Source organism: Ixodes scapularis, unplaced genomic scaffold (genome assembly GCF_016920785.2).
Source record: "Ixodes scapularis isolate PalLabHiFi unplaced genomic scaffold, ASM1692078v2 PGA_scaffold9__187_contigs__length_104089568, whole genome shotgun sequence".
Taxonomy (NCBI): Eukaryota; Metazoa; Arthropoda; class Arachnida; order Ixodida; family Ixodidae; genus Ixodes; species Ixodes scapularis.
The window spans coordinates 81,810,694-81,831,942 of record NW_024609884.1 but is presented as its reverse complement, the minus strand read 5'-3'; the positions used below and the strand labels follow the sequence as shown (position 1 = coordinate 81,831,942).

The 21,249-nt window shown below is 46.5% G+C and overlaps 1 protein-coding gene across 1 annotated transcript in view; it reads left to right on the top strand.

Moving 5' to 3' along the window:
- Window positions 1-21,249, top strand: part of LOC8029573 (phosphatidylinositol phosphatase PTPRQ) — a 128,459-nt gene that overhangs the window by 40,975 nt on the left and 66,235 nt on the right. The window lies entirely within an intron of this gene.

The window sequence follows — 21,249 nt, the reverse complement described above, 5'->3', positions numbered from 1 at the left end:
AAAAGTCTCTCTGACAATGGTCAAAACCAGAAAGTATGTTTTGACAAAATTCGAAATGAGAAAGGTTAAAATGAGAAAAGTCGTTTTGAGAAGGGTCAAAACCCGAAAGTTTGTTTTGAGAACGGTTTAAATGAGAAAGGGAGAAACGCGATAGTTGTTTTGCGCTGGGTTGAAATGAGAAGGTAAAAACGAGAAGGTAGAAATGCGAACGGGTTCAAATGAGAACCACCCCTGGGCATCACACATAATCGAACTCGTCTTGTTGGTCTGAAGATTACCTGTGTCAGACGTCTTTTGATGGTCACTTCCTTGCTGAAGCAATCTTTCATAACATGCCAAAGCTAACCACGGTGGCTGGTTGGCATCTGGAAGAGGTTCAAGCTGGAGACCTCCTGTCACTGGGACTGTCGGTGTAGCTGATGGTAGTGTTGTGGTGCAGAGGAGAACAGCATTGGACATCTTCGGCAACACCTTCTCTTGGCATATCAAGGCAACACCTGTGCTGGGATGACGAATCTCAGTCGGGTTAGGTGGTCTCACCAGAAGTTCTGCGTGCGCTGCTTCAAACCAGTCCTCGCCGAGGATCAATGGCAGGGGATTGCGTGCAAGAACCATCACCTCAACGACTGCAGAGATGGGTCCTACAGAAATGCGGGTGCACAGTGTACCCGATGGGACGACCGTGCCACCACCAACGACGGTAATGGGTGGCTTTGTCCACGGTAGCAAGCTTGAGGATTTGACATCGTGCGACAGTATGGTCAGCTTGGACCCACTGTCCGGGAAAGCGTCAATCTTCCCGATGGCAGGAATGTCGGCTTGGACCACTGCGCACTTGATCAATGAGCCCTCAAGCGAATTAGGGTCTTGAAGGCACGACATGGAAGGGATATTGGCCTTGGAGTTAGCTGACTGACGGTTACCTGAAGTCCTTGCTGCATTACACTTGGCAGAGAGATGACCCTTCTGTCGGCAGTTGTAGCATACGGCGTTGCTCAAGTCTTGGCCGGGATGGTAGGCGGGGGCTCCATGTCTTGAAGTGATCGTAAGGTAGCGAGCATCCTGTTCATCTGGTGGGAGAGATGAAATGCGTCACGGCGATGCGGGCATATGGTCAGCTCTATCTGAAATGCTTGCTTCGAGTGAACTCTGCGTAGATGCCGGATACGGCTTGGCAACTGGAAGCTTGGCGTTTGAGTTCTCTGCGCGGCTCGGTCGAAGAATGGAGTGGCTTAATGTCCTGTCAAGTTCTGTGACAATGTCCATGTACGTAGCGACTGTTGGTGGGCGTTGCGCTGCAATGGATGTCGCTAAGTGTCCGTCCTGAACCCCTTGAATAGCATACTCAATACGTTGGACGTCGGTCAGAATGACCGGGCACTTGGAGATGAGCTTTAATTTTGCTAGAGAGTAGTCCACCACGTAACTGTACTCGAGAGGTAACCTTGTGCTGCCGCTGCAAGAGGGATAACCTGTCGTCTAACTGCGCTTTGAACGCGATCTTGAAACTATCCCATGTTGGGCACTGACGGCCATTGACGACTTTCCAGTCGGCTGCCGGGCCACGAAGCTGTCCGAGGGCGACTGCGAGCAGCGTCGAAGGTTCCCAGGACGCCAGTCCTCGTGTTCGTTCCAATTCCTCAATCCAGTGTCGGGCTGAGATGCCTCCGTCGCCGCTAAAAGTCGGCAGCGATGCGGACAAATCTGGGAGAGTCGTTACTTGAACGGGGGCCTTTGGGCGTTGAGACATGTTGAGTAATTGTTGCAGCAAGCTTTTAAGCAGCTGCGTGCTTTGCGCTGGGTCAGGAGTCTGAAGAGTCAATGACTCTTGCGAGCAATGCGCGGAAGTCGCAGGGTCGGGAAGGAGCAATGCCGGTGGCGTTGGCGGTCTGTTTTGGGCGATGTCAGCGAGGAGGCGGTGGATGATGTCCTCCTTGGCTCCGGTAACTTCGAGGTTCCGACGAAGTAACTCGTTTCGGAGAAAATCCACCGTAAATCCGGCGAGGTCGTCGGCCACAGCTTCGGCCCAATTTATAAGTGGCATGGTGGCTGGCGGGCACTAGGCGGGCTTGCGTTTGCGGGCGGGTGAAGTACGAAGGGCAGGCAGGGCGGGTTGCGTACTTCACTGTAAATTCAGGCAAGGCGAGCAGGCGGTGCGGTCGGGCGAGTGGCGGTCGGGGTCCCTGGAATCGTTGGCTGTCGACTGCGCCAAATGTGAGGAGTGGTAGGCAGATAAAGAATGTAAAAAGAAAAGAAAGAATGTAGAACTGGGTTAGATGGCGGCATAACGCGCCGAGGCGACCAAGAACAACTGCACGCGCCAGTTCTTCAGCGCGTGGGCACGATGATTGCCAGACCGAAATGCGGGTTTTGCCGTATGGCTCACAATATATATATATATATATATCAGGGTGTCGAACCGGAACCGAACCGAACCGAAAACCGGAACCGAACCGGTATTTTTTCCGGAACTGAACCCGAACCCGAACCGTTATATTGTTATCGCGATGAACCCGAACCGGAACTGAACCGGAAAAAAATAACGGTTACCGGCTCATGTCAAAACGGTTCGGCCACGCGCTGTTGTTGACAATGAATGTGCTATCAATGCCATTTGTTTTTTAAGTGCCGTCAACTGACACACACCTCGCTTACATATTTTTCTTCTCCACTCAGTCTTAGGAATATAAACGCTGCATCCATGAATCTTGACAAACGCTGCATCCATGAATCTTGACATAGGAAGCAGTATTGCGCTGGTCGCGGCTTGCACGGAAAAAAGAGAATTGAAAAGCTGTGCAAAAAAAAAAAAAAATCGCGTCACGGGATTTTATTTTCCTACAATCTCGTAAATCCTAAATGCTGCTGTGTGCTCATTTCATAACACGTTTCTAGAACGCGCGAGTTCTTGAAGCTTGCTTCCATCGGAATGAGAAAAGAAAAGCCTGTGGAGTTTGATAATAATGCATCCGGTTTCGTATAGGCACTTAGAAGCTAACATATTTGTGAGACAGCGAACTCTTCTATCTTAATATGTATCCTATTACGTCCTTCTGGCGTTGCGTTCGGTGAAGTGTTTTTCATATTCCGTATCTTGTTTAATGAAAACTTTTTTAAGGGTCTAATTTGAGTTACCGAAGGCTAGTTCAAATAAAGAAAGCTGTATTTTCTCTCCACTGTTCCTTCAATTGCTTACACGCCGAGGTGGCGGGATAGTTAGCGAGTTCTACTTGTAAGTGGGTTTGTAAGGAGGTCGCGGATTTTACAGCTACTGCGTCGGACCCAATTAGATGAAGTCCGAATGCGTAAACGTCGGTGAGGTAACCTTTGAGTGCACATAAAGAAACCATTCCTGCTAGAAATCCCTGAGCCTTACACTACGATGTATCCCGTTTCGTATGTGCTGATTTCAGATGTTTTATTTGTAATTTACTTCGATGTTGCAATTTGTCATTTATAATTTCCGAACCGGCTCGCGAACCGGTTCAGCGCCCCGAACCGGTTCGCGAACCGGTTCGCGGATCGAATTAATCGAACCGCAACTGAACCGGAACAAAATAAATTTACCTGAACCTGAACCGTAACCGAACCCGTATTTTTTTCGGTTCGACACACTGATATATATATATATATACAACACGGGCACTTCACACCATCGTACGTGGTCTCCGAGGAGGATATAAACGAATATGTGCAGACGAATGAATCGTACTTAATCCAATGAATCAAAGAATCAAAGTGCCCGTGTTGTATATTCAATAACGTGGCTCTTGATTCTCGCAGTTGATGATGATACCGTGTCTCTAAAGCTCATAAACAAAGAAGACTGCATGTACACGAGGCGAGACAAACAGTGGGAGGATTTCTGAAGCACAAACGAGCACGTACCACGTGACACTAAGCGTCGTACCGCGTTCCGCGCGGCGGCGTCTGTTTCCAGAACACTTGCGATTGGATACATTTCGTTTCTTGTGCATTAATAAGACAGGTAGGAAACGCCAGAAAGCCAAGGTGGAGTGGTGTAGAGGTTAGCACACCCGACCGGACATTGGGAGGCCCAGAGTTCATATCCTGGCTCCGCCGTTTTTTGGCTTTCGGCGGGCTCCTGAAAACTTTGATTCTTTGATTCATTGGATTAAGTACGGTTCATTCATCTGCACATATTCGTTTATATATATATATATATATAAGTCGGGACGGTGCGGACTCCGCCCGCACCGTCCCAACTTCCCAGTCTTTTACCTGCTTTAGAGCAGTTTGTACCTGCTAGTAGGTATACTAGGGGCAGTGCCAGAGCAATGAGCCAAAGTTCGGAAAGCTTGCTTGCCCTCCCCAATTTCTGAACTTTCAAGTGATTGTACCGTAAGATATGCACAACGCCTCTTCCCAAATTAAAAAAGCACTATGTTCTTTGCGTAAAAAATGGTCTCAGTTCATGTATCTGGGGACAGGTAGGAACTCTTGCCCAAATTTATTCGCACCGCACGATGAGCGCAACACGTCGCCGTGCAAACGCAGTCCAACACGAAGTATAAAAACGGCAGATTTAGGACAACAATTCGGAGTTCATTGTTTGATTAAAACGACCTAATTTTGTTGAAAACGCCCGCAGCTTTTTACTCACAGTATGCGTCGGGAATCTTCCACATTTCGAAACGAAAAGAAGGAAGATTTACTTTTAAAAACGCTCGCTGCGTCCTCCCGGAGCAGTTTGACTGGATCAGCTGACGACGACGGGACTGAACCCGTTTAACCTAAAACCCACAACAGCCAATTTGCGCTCCGTTTTGGGTGTTACACTTCCAAGCACTGCACCACACACACCACGAATGTTTCAGTTCTTTGTCGCATCACCGTGTTGCACCAAACAGAACGAGATCGCCGAAGTCAACGCAGCGCTGTCGTGAACGTTGGCATGTGGTTGCACACTCGTGGACCCTGCTGTGACTCCCTTCGCTTTCAAAGCACACACGACGATTACGAATGATAATTTGCGTCTTCCGGGAACATCGCAGGGGCACTTCTCCGATCATGTCTTCGCTATGTGCTCGCAAACCCCGCAGCTTTTTGTGTACCGTCAAACCAAAACAATACCGGCGCCATGTTTAGCCTGCGTTGTTGCCAGATCTTACCGGAAGTCGAGACTCTGCGTCGTTCAACTCAACAACCAAGTCAACAACAAAAAAAAAGAGCAAATCCAAGAGTGAGGGGCGGGGCGTAGTTCTCCTCCGGGGGGTCGAAAGAGCGGGAGTTTCAAATGTGGAGATATTCTGACTCCGACTAAATTACGCCCTGTGACGTAAATATTGCTAAAAAAAAAAATAGTTTTTTCGCGGAACATTTGTTTTGGAACATGCTTGTCCCAATTAGGCTGTTTAAAAAAAAAACACTTTTTTTTCTTTGCAGTTAACCTTTATGGACCGCGCTAGTTCCGAATTGCGGCACTGACGTGGAACGTCATCTCAGCTTTGCAAATGTCGGAAAGGGCCCGTCTTCCAGGATATCTAGGGAACCACTCCTCCCCATAGGGATAGGCTGCACCGTATATATAATGGGATCGAGTGAAGATTGACAAGTGCAGCCGTAGTAATATTGTGAGCGAGGAGGGGAGAAAGTGATAATTGAATTTATTGCATTAAAATTAGGGAAAGGGAAAGAGAGCTGGCGAAAAATTGGGCCGGGAGCGGGGATTAAGGCGTCGCCTGTCCGGGCGACGCCTTAACCGATTAGACCATCGCGGCCACCTGGTTTCGGCAGACTTAATTTCTGACCAGCTCTCTGTGTACTATTAGTTTCGAATTCGCTTAACTGGGTAGACGACAACCGTTGCTGATTTAAGGCCCGCGCTAGCTCCGAATTGCGGCAGTGACGTGGAACGTCATCTCAGCTTTGCAAATGTCGGAAAGGGCCCGTCTTCCAAGATATCTAGGCGTCGCCCTGGATAGGCGAAGGTTGCGGGTTCAATCCCCGCTCCTGGCCCAATTTTTCGCCAGCTCTCTTTCCCTTTCATTAACTTTAATGCAATAAATTCAATTATCACCTTCTCCCCTCCTCGCTCACAATATTACTACGGCTGCACTTGTCAATCTTCACTCATTCCCATTATATATATACATATATATATATATATATATATGTCCGTTACCGTAATTTGAGTAAGGCGACTACATGCACTGAAAGTAGACCTTTAGTATACTTAAATGCACTTCCTGTATACTGATTTTGAACGACTTTTTTGACCGCGGGCTCTACGATTCTACTAAATGTACTATAGACCCATCAGAGAAAAACGCGCCACCTGTCGTACGCAACAGCAACTAGTGGCAGCCGCCATGCTGCAGGATAGTGCACGCCGCTCCATACGCTGCGTTGGCCGTAGACGCTAGTCAATTCCTGCCCACGATGCCAACGTACTGCTGCGCACCCCTCTGTAAGCAGATTGGGTATCTGGAGAAGTCTGGCATTAAGTTGCGTATTCGTAAATGTACTCGTTATCGGTTGACGGCGGCGTAGCCGCGCAAACGTTTCTCTGCTGAAGTGCAAAAACGGAACACGAACCGTTACCACGCTACGCTTCTTGGGTGTTTGAGTCAAGTGTTTTGAATCTCACTTTGTTGCGTTTGGAGGTAGAGTTTTCAAGTTTCAGCTAGTTTGAAGAAATTAAAGCGTCAAATACAAATATAATGTTGCTCGTGGTATCGCTTGTGGACGTGACAGCTTCGCGAGCACCTAGCTTCAGGTATGCACGCGAGCTCGCGGTGCTTCAAACTTGCGCGTGTAAATTATATGTTAGGTACGCATGAAGCCATACGACCTGACGCTTTAACCTGCCTGTAGCGCAGACATTTGTGCAGCGCGCGCTTTATGCAAGCAACATGCGCGCGCTTGCAACTTCTGCTTCACTGCAAAATTTGCTGCTCTACATTTCAACTCTAAAATCCCCCTCAAGAAAAAGGGACTCGACGTATCAAGTAGGAACTTGCGTCGAATACGTCCTTTACTGGTTAATTTGCGCATTGAAATTTTAAGTCTTAATTCCAAGTAAAAAACGCGATTTTACGAGCGACGAGTCGAGCGACGGCACAAGCGACGAAAGTCAGCTACGAGCGACGAAAATGTTTCACTGTCGCTTGTCATGTCGCTTGGTTTGGGATTTCTAGAAAACGACGCTCATCGCCTTGGTCGCTCGCTCGTCGCTTTTATGCGGTGTACTTCATCGCGCGATTGTCCGAGCGACAGCGAAGCGCTGCGCCTGTTTCGTCGCACATCCGGAGAGTACTGGCGACTTCTAACTACAGCCCGTAAATTATAATCGGCTCCTATCGTTTTCTGATGCATACTAACACATGTTTGATGTCGTAACTACAAAGATCTTAGTAATTACATTTTTCTTGCGTAGTTGGCCTTTATAGATACGGCGACCACGAACCCCTCAACGAGGAAGTTGTAACTTCTGTCGAATTGTTGTTCCGAGTCCGATCGGCTCTTGAAGAAGCGATATACCTCATCATCTTTAACGGCTGGGAGCTGGGAAAGGTCGTTCACCCAACCCGTGATCGGGAAAACGCTACCTGCAGCCATACAGAAGCGAAGGGATCGACGAAACAAGAACGCTACAGTCAAAACAACTATGCCGGCCGCAACGGAGTCCTTCCCAATGGCGCCGGCGGCCCAATGTTGTTGGACTCGTTCAGCGGATTTTCGCTGTTGCCAGATTTTTTGAAAGGGGCCTATACTCTCTTTCATACTTACAGTACAACACTGTCAAAGCTACTTGCGCGAGCATGGGGCTTGATCTCATTGATCATTTGCATGCGTTCTCGCGCAAACAAAACCATAGATGAAGCCATGCGCTCGCGCCAGTAGCTTTGACAGCGTTGCACACTAAGTATGAAACACAGCATAGTTTTGCACGGACGAGTATACTTTCAGTCGACCACCATTTTTACTGGATGTATACTTTAAGTACACTTAAATATACATTTAGTACGAAAACCACACCGAAAGTACACTTTTAGCGTACTTCAGTGCACACTTAGTATACTGATTTTGAACGACTTTTCACCAAAGGGGTTACTGAACTGCTCCTAGACGCTGCGTGCACGAGCATATCCCTCCTTTTCCCTCACGGCTCACCTTACGTCGTTCGATGCGCCGGATGGCTGCTATGGTAACTGTAGTGTATTGAATGGAATATGTACGTTTTGAAGCGCAGCGTCTCGGTGGCGTTTCAATGTACTCTACGGGAGAGCCATATGCTCTATGCAGCACACAGTTTTGAAACAAAAATCCGGATGGCACTTTAAACGACGGGAGGCGTACTGAAGTAAGTGAGGGGGGGGCGGGGGAGGCCCTCGGTGAAAAGTAGTTCAATATCAGTATATGAATGTGTACTAATAGTGCACGTAGAGTGCGTATTCAAATCGCACTAGTTTCACACTCTTATAAAACAAAACAGTATAGTATTAGTACATCACTAGTGCACATGTAGTACGCTATAGGTGTACCTCGAGCGTACTCTAGCGTACTTTAAGTGTACATTTAGTACACTACATGTACACTTTTAGTGTACTAAATGTACACTACCAGTACATATATGCAGGGTGTCCCAGATAGCTTGCACGACACTTTAAAAAGAACCGGGGCGTTCTGCGGAAGTGAAACCAACTGAACGCTTTTAGCAAGTCGCTTCCGAAACTGCACGGATTTTTTTTTAGTACGCCTTGTTATTTAATTAAGACTAACAAGCTAACTTTTGAAATCTTAGTTTAAAGGACGAGGTGTGAATTGGAAAGTTGTAGAGCGTATTAAGAAACACCCAATTAAACTATTTTCAACAAGGTGCACTTTGCAAGCTCCTTTTTCCTAGCCTTCAAAAAACGCCCTCGAAATACAAAAAAATATCGCGTGACAACTCGCTTCCCAAATCACGGTGTGCGGGCGCGCCGCGCACCGTGATTTCTCCGTTCTTTGAAGAGCGGAGAAAAGCATGAAAACGTATCATGTTGCAAACACTTTAATTTGGTGTTTCTCAGTGCACCTTGCAACTTTCCAATTGACATCTCGGCCCTTAAAAGAATATTTAAAAGGTTAGCTAATGAATTTTAGTTATTTAGATAATCAGGTGCATTAAAAAAAAAGTCTTTGCACTTTCGCAAGACGCTTGCTAACCACAGACAGTTGATTTCGCTCCTGCTGAGCGCTCCAGTGTTTTTTTTAATTATGGTGCAAGTTATCTGGGATGCCGTGTATGTCGGGCGTTCTGAATGGAAAGAACGGTCTAAAATTGGCCTGAACAATCGGCGCCCTAATTTGAAAAGCTGACTTTTCAAAGGTGAACGGCTGGATTCCAACTTGTGAAATTTCATAACATATAGCTTCATTCCTGCATTTAAAAAGCTGACTTTTCAAAGGTGAACGGCTGGTTTACAACCTGTGAAATTTCATGACATATAGCTCCATTCTTGTGAAATGTTAAGAAACGCTGTTGACAACTTAATTGATGATAATGCAGAGGCGCCACCATCGGGAGATGGAGCTCTCGATCGACTGTGTTCGAGTGTTCGTTGTTGCAATTGTCAAGCTCTTTTCACGTGAATTCAGATGTCTTAGAGTTTTGGCAGGATAAATCTACACCATGAAAACACTTTCGGTGAAAGCTTGAGGTTGTTACATGAAGGCGCCGATTTCTCCGGCCAATTTCAGAGCAAGCTTCTATTGAGAACACCACTTCGCTTGTGCGGCTCAGAAGTTGATTTGCGCTGCATGTGACTATGCAAGGTGGAGCGTCTTATATCCCCATTATTAGTCATGGTTTCCTCGTCCTCCTGTCTTGTGCTTGCTGTGGATGCAGAAGTGCAGATATCTAAAACAGTTCATATTGCGCTGAGACCTGCATCATTAAAACACTGGATTATCATGCAAACCTAATTTGTCTACTAGCCTATGAGGCAGCATGCAAGTGGCGGTGCACTTTGAAAACAAAAATGCATGTGCATGTTTTTGCATCAGCAGCATCAAACACTTGGTGCAATTGCCCTCGATCCTCTAGCTTCCGAATAGTGCTTTGCAGGTTTTTACAATAAACTTTTATTCTTCAATAAAGGTAACAAATACAGTTCAGGGAAAATAAAAGGTATCTTTGCAATAAAAGTAGACTTTTCAATTGATAAATATAGTAAAACTGACTAGCTAAAATAATTAATAACAAGTTAGATAATGCTACTTTCCGTGGCATACAATGTAGATAATTTTTCTATTTGTGCTTTTTTGAGGCGTTTTTCATGTTGTTGCATTTGCGACGTCAGTATACTCTGACTGTGCCGGTTGTTTCCCCGGAGTACTTTTGGACCACGTGGTCTGAAATGAGAAATGAAGCATCATTTTGTCACATTATGTCAAGTGTACTGGGTGGTATTTTTTAATCAACAGGATTTTAGAAAAAAAGGGCTCACTGCCACGTCGATGCAGTCGTCAGTGTGTCGTGTGACTTGGCGGACATTACATATTTGGATAACCGTGGCAACATTTTTATTAAATAACTAAAACCCCTAAATTACCTTTTTAACTATTGCTGTTTTAGATTCAGTCATCATTGGAGCCTAACCCAATCAAAACTATTCGCGAAACAGCAAGAGGCTTTGAGATATTTATTTTTCAAGTTTTGCGCTTTCTTCGCCCGATTCAAGAACCACGCGTGGCAGGAGCGGGGAAAGTGGAGAGTGACTTAGCGGTTTTCGGCTATCGTCGGTATCTTAGAGGTGCGATATCGGCCCATCCACGAAGAAAATACTGTCGGGAGGTCTCGTCACCTATTTTGTGCACTCATAAGTACATACCTTCCGGCACCCTTACCCACATGGGTCTGGAATCGGACGAAGAAAACACAAAACTTGACCGATTAATATCTCAAAGCTCCTTGCTGGTTCGCCAATGTTTTCAGTTGGTTAGGCACTAATGATCGCTGTCTTTAGAGCTGCAATTCCAACATGGCCCGCAAAACCCCTTTGGGTTCAGCCAGCTTCGCATTCAGTCAACTTAAAACCTGCTTCGTAGGTATCTCTTGCATGCCATATGATCTAACTAGCATAATCTGCAGCAACTATACACGAATGGTAGAAATTACTACTGACTTCATCTCAATGTAAAAAGAATCAATAAAATATAAAAGTTAACACATTTTGGTTAATTACTCAAAATATTGCTGCGGTTATCCTCCCATTTAATGTTCGCCGAGGCGCAGAAACAAAGTGAAGACGGCATCCATGTAAGAGGGAGCCCATTTTTTCTCAAAGTCTATTTCAAACAAATAATATCGCCCCCTATAATAATGTATAGCACACCAACATGAGTCTAGATTCGCAGAGGTGTACTGGCTTCTAACCAACTGAGAGTTGACCATGAAAATTGACTTGGCGTTTTTCCTCGACCATTTAAGCGACAACATAATTTTCCTGATTTTGCCCTCTTGACAATGCAGACGATATCTGACATGCATCTTTCCTGGCTACAGTGTCTTTGCAATTAAATAAAATTAATGAAAGCTTTGAATTAATACTTTACGATAAAGCAATGGTTTGCGATTCCATATGCTTTGGGAGAAATTTCTTTCTCTTACAGTGTCGAGCGATTTGTACCTTATTCGTTCGTGGGAGCGTTTTTACGGAACGGCGTAATATACTGCCCCTGCGTTATATCCTTCTAAAAAGTGTTGATTTAGTGGTTTCCAATGACGCTGAGCAAGTTTCTAATGGGAACCTTATGACTATTTTCATTAATTAGAAGGTTAATTAGCGACTTTTAATTAATTAGCAGACTAATCGTTACGATTAGCCCCCCATACTCTGTCCCCCTGGCCGTATGACTCACCTGCTCAAACCGCATAAGTCTAACGTTCCCGGCTTTTTTTAAACAGATCTGTTAAGTTAAAGAAAACACCCTATATATATATATATATATATATATATATATATATATATATATATATATATATATATATATATATATATATATATATATATATATATATACCTGTTAATTATAACTTCACTTTAAAAAAAGCCCGTGCGTCTGCTTTCCCGCACAACATTCGGAGAGCCAATCACCGCAACTTACGAAGGCGGATCAGCGAATGACGATGCCGAAGCATATGTTTAGTAGACCAAAAAACGCAGTCTGAGTTGTGACATTAAGCAATGCAAGCGTGACGTTTTGCATTGCTTAATAACACAACTCAGACTGCGTTTTTTGGTCTGAACATATGTTTCGGCATCGTCATTCGCTGAGCTGCCTCCGTAAGTTGCGCTGATTGGCTCACCGAGTGTTGTGCGGGAAAGCAGACGCACGGGCATTTTTTAGAGTGTTGAGTACGCCGACTGAAAGCACTGGAAGTAGACTTTCAGTATACTTAAGCATATATATACTATATATATATATATATATATATATGCTTCCAGTGTACTGATTTTGAACTACTTCTTACCATGGGCAGTACGAGTCTAGTGCATGTACTAGTTTTGTACGGACAAGTATACTGTCAGTACAACATCATTTTCACTGGAGGAATACTTTAAATACACTTAAAGTATTCATTGAATACGGAGACCACACAGAAAGTATACTTTTAGTATACTTAAGTGCACTTGCAGCATACTGATTTTGAACTACTCTTTACCACGGGGGGTTACCCCCTTTCACAGTTCCACAACTGAAGTAGAAGGTTGCATTGTGGTCACAGTGCTATGACGTCGTGTCACACGACGTCACAACTTGCAGGCTAAATTTAGCGAATAAATTTCTTCGTTACATTTGCGGGGGAAAATTTATCCGCTAAATTTCGCGGAAAGAATGTTTTGGCAAACGTTCTGCGCTAAATTTAACGGGAAACTTTCTTTTATAAATTTAGCGTAAATTTAGTGTCACGTGACGTCAAAGTGTCAGCTCTTTGATACTTTAGCCCCATGTTCCCCCCCCCCCCCCAAAAAAAAAAAAAAAAAAAAAAAAAGCCGCGGGATGGTTAGAAAACATGCTTTTTGTGTAAATTAAGCTTGGTTCACACAGACCTTTTACTTACGTATAATTCATCGAAACATTCGTGCCTCGAATGTCGCGTGCCAGGCTATCTCCTTGAACTGGTAGTTAAGCTTAGCATGAATCACAGATGTTCCGGTGGTTTGTATGTAATCTTTCGTAACGTAACTTAACGTAAGAAAACGGGGCTGTGTGAACCACACGGCCAGATGAAAGCTACACTCCAAAAAGCGCGTGCGTCTGCTTTCCCCCCCAACACTCGGAGTGCCGATCACCGTAACTTACGGAGGCAGCTCAGCGAATGGCGATGCCGAAACATATGTTTAGACCAAAAAACGCAGTCTGAGTTATTAGGCAATGCAAAACGTCACGCTTGCATTGCTTAAGTGAGCTGTGCGACGATATTCAGTTGGAATGTTTTTCACTATACACGAGCTTACTGGCACTAGTGGGAGTCAAGGATACTCGCACGCAACTCCGCTGGCCAAGAAACTCCTTTGTTGCGGTGTAATTTCAAGGACAAAAGCGATCATTTTCATTCAATCTCTCCTTTGCAAAATTTCATGACGTAACGTGGGTATCGCAGTACACCCATATGACGATATTTGAATGCTGTTCATAGATTGAATCCGAGCATTGGGTGGGCACTCGATTTGGGCTCGTGATAATTACTAGCTCGAGAAGTATTCGGGTAGTGGCCCGTGTCTAATCGCTGCAACGACGACAATAGCCGAGCCATAACAATATCGGGAACTCAGCGCGTGCCCTGTGCTTTGCCAACCCCAGCGCGTGGCTATGATCTACATTGGCGGCATATAATCGGCTCCAGATCACGTGGCCGCTTGTTCTGGCTGCGAGTTGAGGGAGTGAACGCTGCTCGTTTTTCTTTAATTTTTTTCTGGGACTTCTATTGCGTGGGGTGAAAAACGAACGCGTATTTCATAGGTCATTAATGTCAGGGATCCGTTCTAAGCGGTTTTTGTGCAAAGTACAAAAATTGTTGTATAGCCCCTTTAATGTCACAACTCAGATTGCCTTTCTTTTCTTTTTTTTTTTTTTTGTCTAAACATATGGCTCGGCATCGTCATTCGCTGAGCTGCCTCCGTAACTTTCAATGTTTGGCTCTCCGAGTGCTGTGCAGGAGAGTAGACGCACACTTTTTTTTACGGTGATACATGTAAGGCAGAGCCGTATATACACCAACTCATGTTTACAAACAAACCGGAGCGCCCCTAACGGACGCCACCGGCGCCGCGCATGCGCGTTGGACGGTGGGCAAGAAGCCCGCCGTCGCCCATAAATAAACCATTGAATTGCGTTGTTGTCGGCGTCGGTAGGAGTCCCCGTGCTCTTTTTCGCGTTGGAATTGTTGATTTTACGTCCTCCTAACAATGTCTGACTACCTGAGCGGCTTCAGCAAAATTAACGAGGCAAAACTTTGCGTGAATAATGTGACGTGCGCCGATTCATTTCACGTGGACGCCGCAAAATGGGCACTAAAGCCTGACTCCCACGATGAGATTCTGCTCGCTGTTTTCAGACGCGACGTTGCTCGGACTGCAAAAGCGTGGACCGTAGCTGAAATGGTGGACGTCGATACTGAAAACTGCAAGTAGAATCGGGCATTACAAGTCGGTGATGGCCACTGGTAACAATAATGATAAACATCTTCTTGTATCTGTTTACACTTAGCCTACTTACCCCAACCAACCTTCAAAAGTGTTTTGAGGCCTGCACTTAGTTCTTATCGCAATTACCGGGTCAACGTTTGGTTTCCAGGCCGCTGTCGTTTGGACGAGCTGACGACAAAAATCAGCCAAGTTTGAAAGAGCAGACGACAGTTCGAACGCATGCGTAATGGGGTACGGGCAAGAAGCACCGCGTCCCGCGTCAACAAACCACTCGGATGTCACGTTGTCGGCGTCTGTGTGAGTCTGCCTACTCTTTTTCGCGTTGGAATTGTCGATTCTACGTCCTCATCGCAATGTCTTACCACTTTAATCGCTTAAGCGAAATTATCAAGGCTCGTTACGCCGCCAAACGTTCCGTAAATAATTTGACGTGCGGCGATTCATTCGCATGAAAGCCGCAGAATGGACGCCAAAAACAAGATGAGATTCTTCCAGCTATTTTCGGTAGCGACGTCGCTCGTGTTGCAAAAGTGTAGAAGGTAGCGGTGATGATCGACGTCGATACTGAAAATCGGAAGTGGGAACAGACCAAGCGTAGCAAGTCGGTGATGACCACCGGTACCAATGATCAACATCTTGTATCTACTTTTTACACCGAGCCTACTTAAGTCTTTTGAGGTCTGCAATTATTTCTTATTGCAATCACCGGGTCAAGGTTTGGTCTACGGGCCGCTTTTGTTTGAACGAGCAGACGACAAAAAGCAGACGTTTGAAAGAGCAGACGAAAGTTCAAACGATCAGGCGGCCGTGTGAATTTGAAGACGCACTGAACCCGTGGGTGGTTCGAACAACTTGGCGGTTTTTTCTTGTTTATGTTGGAACAAAGCAAATACATCTGCCGACCACAAAGTGTTGCCCGCGCACGCAATTGTAGTTCGACAGCGTCTGGTTTGCCCTTTTCACGGCTACTATCCACGTTCTCGGACGAACGGAGGGGGCAAAAACACATGAAAACTGATCTCCAAACCTTTCCAGACTCTCTTAATACAACCCCCGTCGCAGCATTTTGACGAGAAAGCAGGTTTTTTGTCTCGTTTCTTCCAAGGGAACACAGGAATGCATGTCTGGCACGGCGACTTCTGCCCACCGCCACAGACCGGAAGTGCGTCCGGCGCGCCACCACCGCGGCGTGACGTAGGAGAGTTGAGTTGGTGTATAGAGGGAGTTTGGTCAATGGGAGGAGCGGGCAGAGCCAGGGCGTGTAGCAGACGCAGATAGGTGGCTTAATGTGCTGTCTTGACCAACCAGAAGCCGAAAATATCCCTTAGTGGTGGTTGCGAGAAACAATTTTAATAAGTGCATAGCAGTTAAATGGAGTACTAACTCTTCATGGTTGAAAATATAGAGCACGTAATGTTTGGAGTATGATCATGCAAAAAGTTGTAAGAATCGAATGTGCCGCTCGAACTCTCTTTTGCTCAATCGGAGTCTGGTCGCTCGGACGGCATTTTCCCGGCTCACGGCGCCTAGCGTACGGATCACATCAATCGTTCTCCTAGAATTTGATTTTGCATGACCGATTGAAAAATCACGTGCGCTATATTTTCAGTCACCGAGAGTTACTCTGACCGACTTACTAATTTTGTTCCTCGCTACCACCACCAGGGCATTATTTGCGGCTTCTGAATATCCGTTGTCCCCTTTGTTCCCTTTCTCCAGGGAATATTATTGTCATACTTGTCCAGCTCTCTTGCACCTTTGCATTAACTGCATTATAAATCTCGCTAGCTGCATTCGGATCTGTGAAAACGCCCTGGAACACGCCCAGTCCGCTCTCGGCCAATGGCGCCCCTCCTCATTTGCCTCCTATACTTCCCAATGAATGGCCAGACTCTCTCAATATGCGGCTCTGATGTAAGGTATCGACAAGTCCTCCTCCCCCGTCCTTCTCCCCTTGCTCCTGTCGTCTGCTAGCGCGTTGTACGCGATGTTCTTCCTAATTGGCCCACCATGGCTGTGTGCGAAATCTTCCGAGTTATTCTGGCGGGTCATGTCACGTGACTATTCAGAAAGAACAGCGCTGGACACGGGTAGGTTTTCGCAGAGCCGTATATGTAGAGAGTTTGACCATTCGTTGGGAAGTGTAGGAAGCGAATGAGGAGGCGCCATTCGCAGAAAGCGGGCTGGGCGTGTTCCAGGGCGTCTTCCCAAATTCGATAGTGGCCAACCAGAAGCCGGAAATAATACTCTGGCGGTGGTCGCGAGAAACAAACTTTATAAGTGCGTCGGAGTAACTCTCGCTGACTGAAAATATGGTGCACGTGATGTTTCAATCACGGTCATCTGAAATCATGGTGGAAGAGTGCGACTAGCCGAATGATCGACATAATCCATACGCCAAGCGCCGAGGGCCGGGTCTCTGCCGTCCGAGCAGTCACACTCTGTCCGAGCAAAAAAGAGTTCGAGCGGCACATTCGCTTCTTACATCTTTCTGCATGATCATAATTGAAACATCACGTGCACCATATTTCCAACCATGAAGGGTTACTGCATTTCACTCTTACGCGATAATTCAAGCCATATACCAACATATGCTACCGCTAGGGGATACTTTTAGAGAGCATGTCAAGCCCACTTTCTGCGTCTCGTGCACGCCCTGGCTCTGCCCGCGGCGCTGGGTTTTCGAACGCCAAGGCGCCATGCAATTACACCGTTACTCCAAAGTGAGGTCGAGTCAAATCTGTCATGTTCTTCCTAACCGGAAATGGAACGCGGGCACGGAACAATGGAAGAGCGCGTGTGCACATCAATCGCTTTTGCTGCTTAGCAAAGGGACTTTAGTGTGAACCAGCCTTGGGTTGTTCAAAATATTATGCGCTGGATAAATTCAGCCATCTGCGTTAAGTTATTTTGATTTCCTTTTGTTCATCAATTGCCAATTGAAAAGTACGGCGAAAGAGTACGCACCTGATCTCGCCACACCACCGTCTCCTTCAGCACGTTAATGTTCATCTGCTCAGATCACCGAGTGTAAATAGACGCACACGCGACACCGTCTATACAGCCGCGCCATCTTCCAAATGCCGACTGCTACCAACACGGCAAAGTTATGCGGAGCGGAAGTTCGTCCTCTCCTTGCTCAGGGGTTGCGGTGACGTCAGAAAGACGCCGAGTTCTGATTGGCTCTGACTGGAAGGATAGAGGGTAGACCTCAATGCTAGCTGCCTTGCCGTCTACCCACTATCCTTTAATCGGAGCCAGTCAGAGCTCGTTGCTCTGACTTCACCGCAACCGCTGCTAAAGAAGCAGACGAACTTGCGCTCCGCATAGGTTCGGCTCCAAGCTATGCTTTCAAACAGACCCCGCTACGCCAATACCATGCTCATAAAACAGGCCTGTGCCTTTTCCCCTCAATCGTCATCACTACCCTATTGAATAAAAAAAAAAACAGCTTAAGCTGAGCCCGTTTGCTCAAAGCTCTAACCGCGGCTATAAAGAAGGAAAAAATGCATGCTGAGCGACGAAATTCAGCGTGCGCGCGCAGTAAACAGTAAAACAGCAGCAGGCAGCGAATCGCTGGACCCAAGATGGTGGTGTTGAAAAAATGCGATGATGATGATAGCGACTCACGTGACTGCCGCTGTCCAATGATGCCGCAGCGAACCAGAATATTGTTGAATAGGGAGACTGTATTGTCGGCAAAATGAAAAAGAAAAGGAATGCGGTACTCTGAAAGCGTAGCTTATTTAGTGACTCTAGCCAGCACGTGCAACGCGTGTAAATACACTCGTAGCATGCACCCCGGTGCTTAGCAAATTTAGAAAAAGGTCTATTGGGACGCTGTCTGCGTTTGCGTGCTATCAATACCAGGCCGATTGCCATGCCGACAATTATCGCGTTCATTTAGGCTTAGGAATGGCCAGAATCGAAAGACTATCTAAAAAATGCTGTGAGGTTATTGCTCTTGCTTTGCGATTTAAGTGAGGCAAGGCAAAGCGAAACTCACCTGCACCATTCGTTGCTGACTAACGCGCCCGATATTGTAGTTACAACGACATATTATTTCCAAGGCGAGCGACGCTCACTCACCGGTGCACCGCCATGTTTCCCCGCATCCCTACCAAGCCAGTCACGTGATTTTAAAATCCCTCTCCTAGGCACTGCGGCTAGCTTTAGCCGCGGTTAGCGCTTCAAGCAAACGGGCCCTGCTCCCAGCTTCAAGCTGGGTTATTGCCCCAACATGCTCAGTTTGGCATGCTGGTCATGCTGATCGATCTAGTCATACTGGTCATGCTGGTTGATCTGGTTATACTCGTCATGCTGGTTGATCTTGTTCCAGCTCCAAGCTGGGTTATTGCGCCAGCATGCCCAGTTTGGGAAACTGGTCATGCTGGTTGATCTGGTCCCAGCTTCAAGCTGGGTTATTGCCCCACCATGCCCAGTTCAGCATGCTGGTTAAACTGGTCATACTGATGGACTTGCCGACCAGTTTAACCTGTTTAAATTAATACACAGGATAAACAAGCCAAGCTCTTTGGAAAAGCCAACTCGGCATCCAATTTATTATTTTTGTACTTGCGGCCTGCTCAGATGAGCTCAGATGCTACATATCCTTGGCGGTGACAAAGTACAACGGACGCACAGACAGTGGTTCTCGGTGCAAAACAAACAATGTTATTAAAACTAAATTGCTTATCTCTCAACTAAAAAAAATATACTGGAAACGCGAAAAACAGAAGAAAATACTCCACGGATGAGAGAAGCGAACCCGGTTCCCGCCAGTAATGGGGACGAAGCGGCCTCTCGCGTAGTTAACAGAGGCGAGGACATCCGTGTGGCTTGGATGGCATTGGCAAAAATCCTCGGCACCACCGTCATTCAGGAGCACACACACGTTCAAAGACACGAAGCGACGCCTCAGTCGGGGCATCCGACTTCTTCCCAGGCTAAACGGACTGCCGCGCTCGCTGTCTCCTCAAATCCCGCTTCAGTTGCACCGTCGTTCAAGTAGTCTCCAAACAACGCGCACACAGCCGTCCCTTCGAAAATCTGCCCAAGATAGCCAAACGTGTCTCATATTCTCCGTTCCTACCTCCCTCTCTCTCTTTTCTCGCACACAAAGGCAGCTGGCAGCGCGCAAGCGCCCGGTCGTCTACCAAAAACGAGAGGACAAAGAACAGGACGTGGCCTCGTCCCAGCGTAAGCCGACCTTGACGCTCCCTCCCAGCAATGCCAGTTCGACCATCTCTAACCGAGCTTCGCGTGCGCTCTCCCAGCAAGACCAGCTTGACCACCACGATTATGAGTTCGACCAGTTTAACAGCTTGTCTCCCAGCTTGACCAGCTTGTCTCCCAGCTTGACCACATGGCTCCATGGAAAACCAGATTGACTATTTCGACCAGTTAGGACCATACTAGCTCCCAGCTACACCAGATTGAGTCTAAAACAATATTCTAGTTAGTCCATGCTGGTTTTTACTTAGAAGGGTACTCCGGCGATTTTTTCATGGTCGCTGATTGGCCCCAAAATTGGCTCAACACACCCATAGACATGGCTCTACCAGTTCCCCAAGTATTGTGTGGAAAGAAAAAAAAATTCGCGTAAGTTCTTGAATTTTCAAATTTCGTTTTCATCGTGTTTCTCAAACCGGGAGCACCTACTGGCAACAATGAAGTGTGACGACAGGAATGGTACAAAGTGGGTAGTAAGCCATGTTCCCAACTGATTACAAGACGTTTGATGGTGAGAAAAGAATGTTTGGTAACTGATTCACTGAGAAGCACGCAAAAAACACTCGACATACTCTGTTTGAGACTACATGTACGACCTGAAAGTCTGTACCATTTGTGACGTCACACCACTGGACAGCGCGAAAATTTGAATGTTGGTTTCGGCATCGTCTTCATTTACAGTTTTCTCAATTGCTATTTAGAATTTCGAGAAAATAAATAGCATACCGTGACGACTAAAGTCCGGTTAGTCAGAAAATGCTATTTGTTTGGGTAACTCAAAAAACGGCCGGAGTACCCCTCTAAACCAGACTGACCAGCTCAAATTCTAGCTTTGCCCAGCTTAAACCAGCTTGATTGTCAGTTAAACCAGTTTGACTACCACATTGACCAGTTTGACCAGCTTAGTTACCAGCTTGCCCAGTTAGATTTTCATGCTGGTTTTTCCAATAGGGTAGTGGCTCTAGGTGGCGCCGCCTAGCTTGCCTCAGCATCGCCGCCAGCGCGTCTTACAGCGTCTCAGAATGAGCGCGACGTTAGCATACGGCGACGCCAAGATGGACTCTCGTCGAGCGTGTTTGCCGCTTGGGGCGGATCGGGGATCCACTGACGATGACGTAATGCTCAGGCCTTGTCTTCTAGTGGGTCTTGACTATGCGCGGTATCCCCTCGCTTCGCTCGGGAAAAATTTATTATCGTTCACTTTAGCAGAGGGCATTCCAAAGACTGCGTCTGACATAGGGAATATTCACTGGCGGCCATAGATGTTGTGCAACTGCTGAGCACGTGCTGACGGCGAGCTTCCGCGGTTATTTTGAAACGTGGATTCCACACCATCAAGACTGGCGGTCTTAGCAAC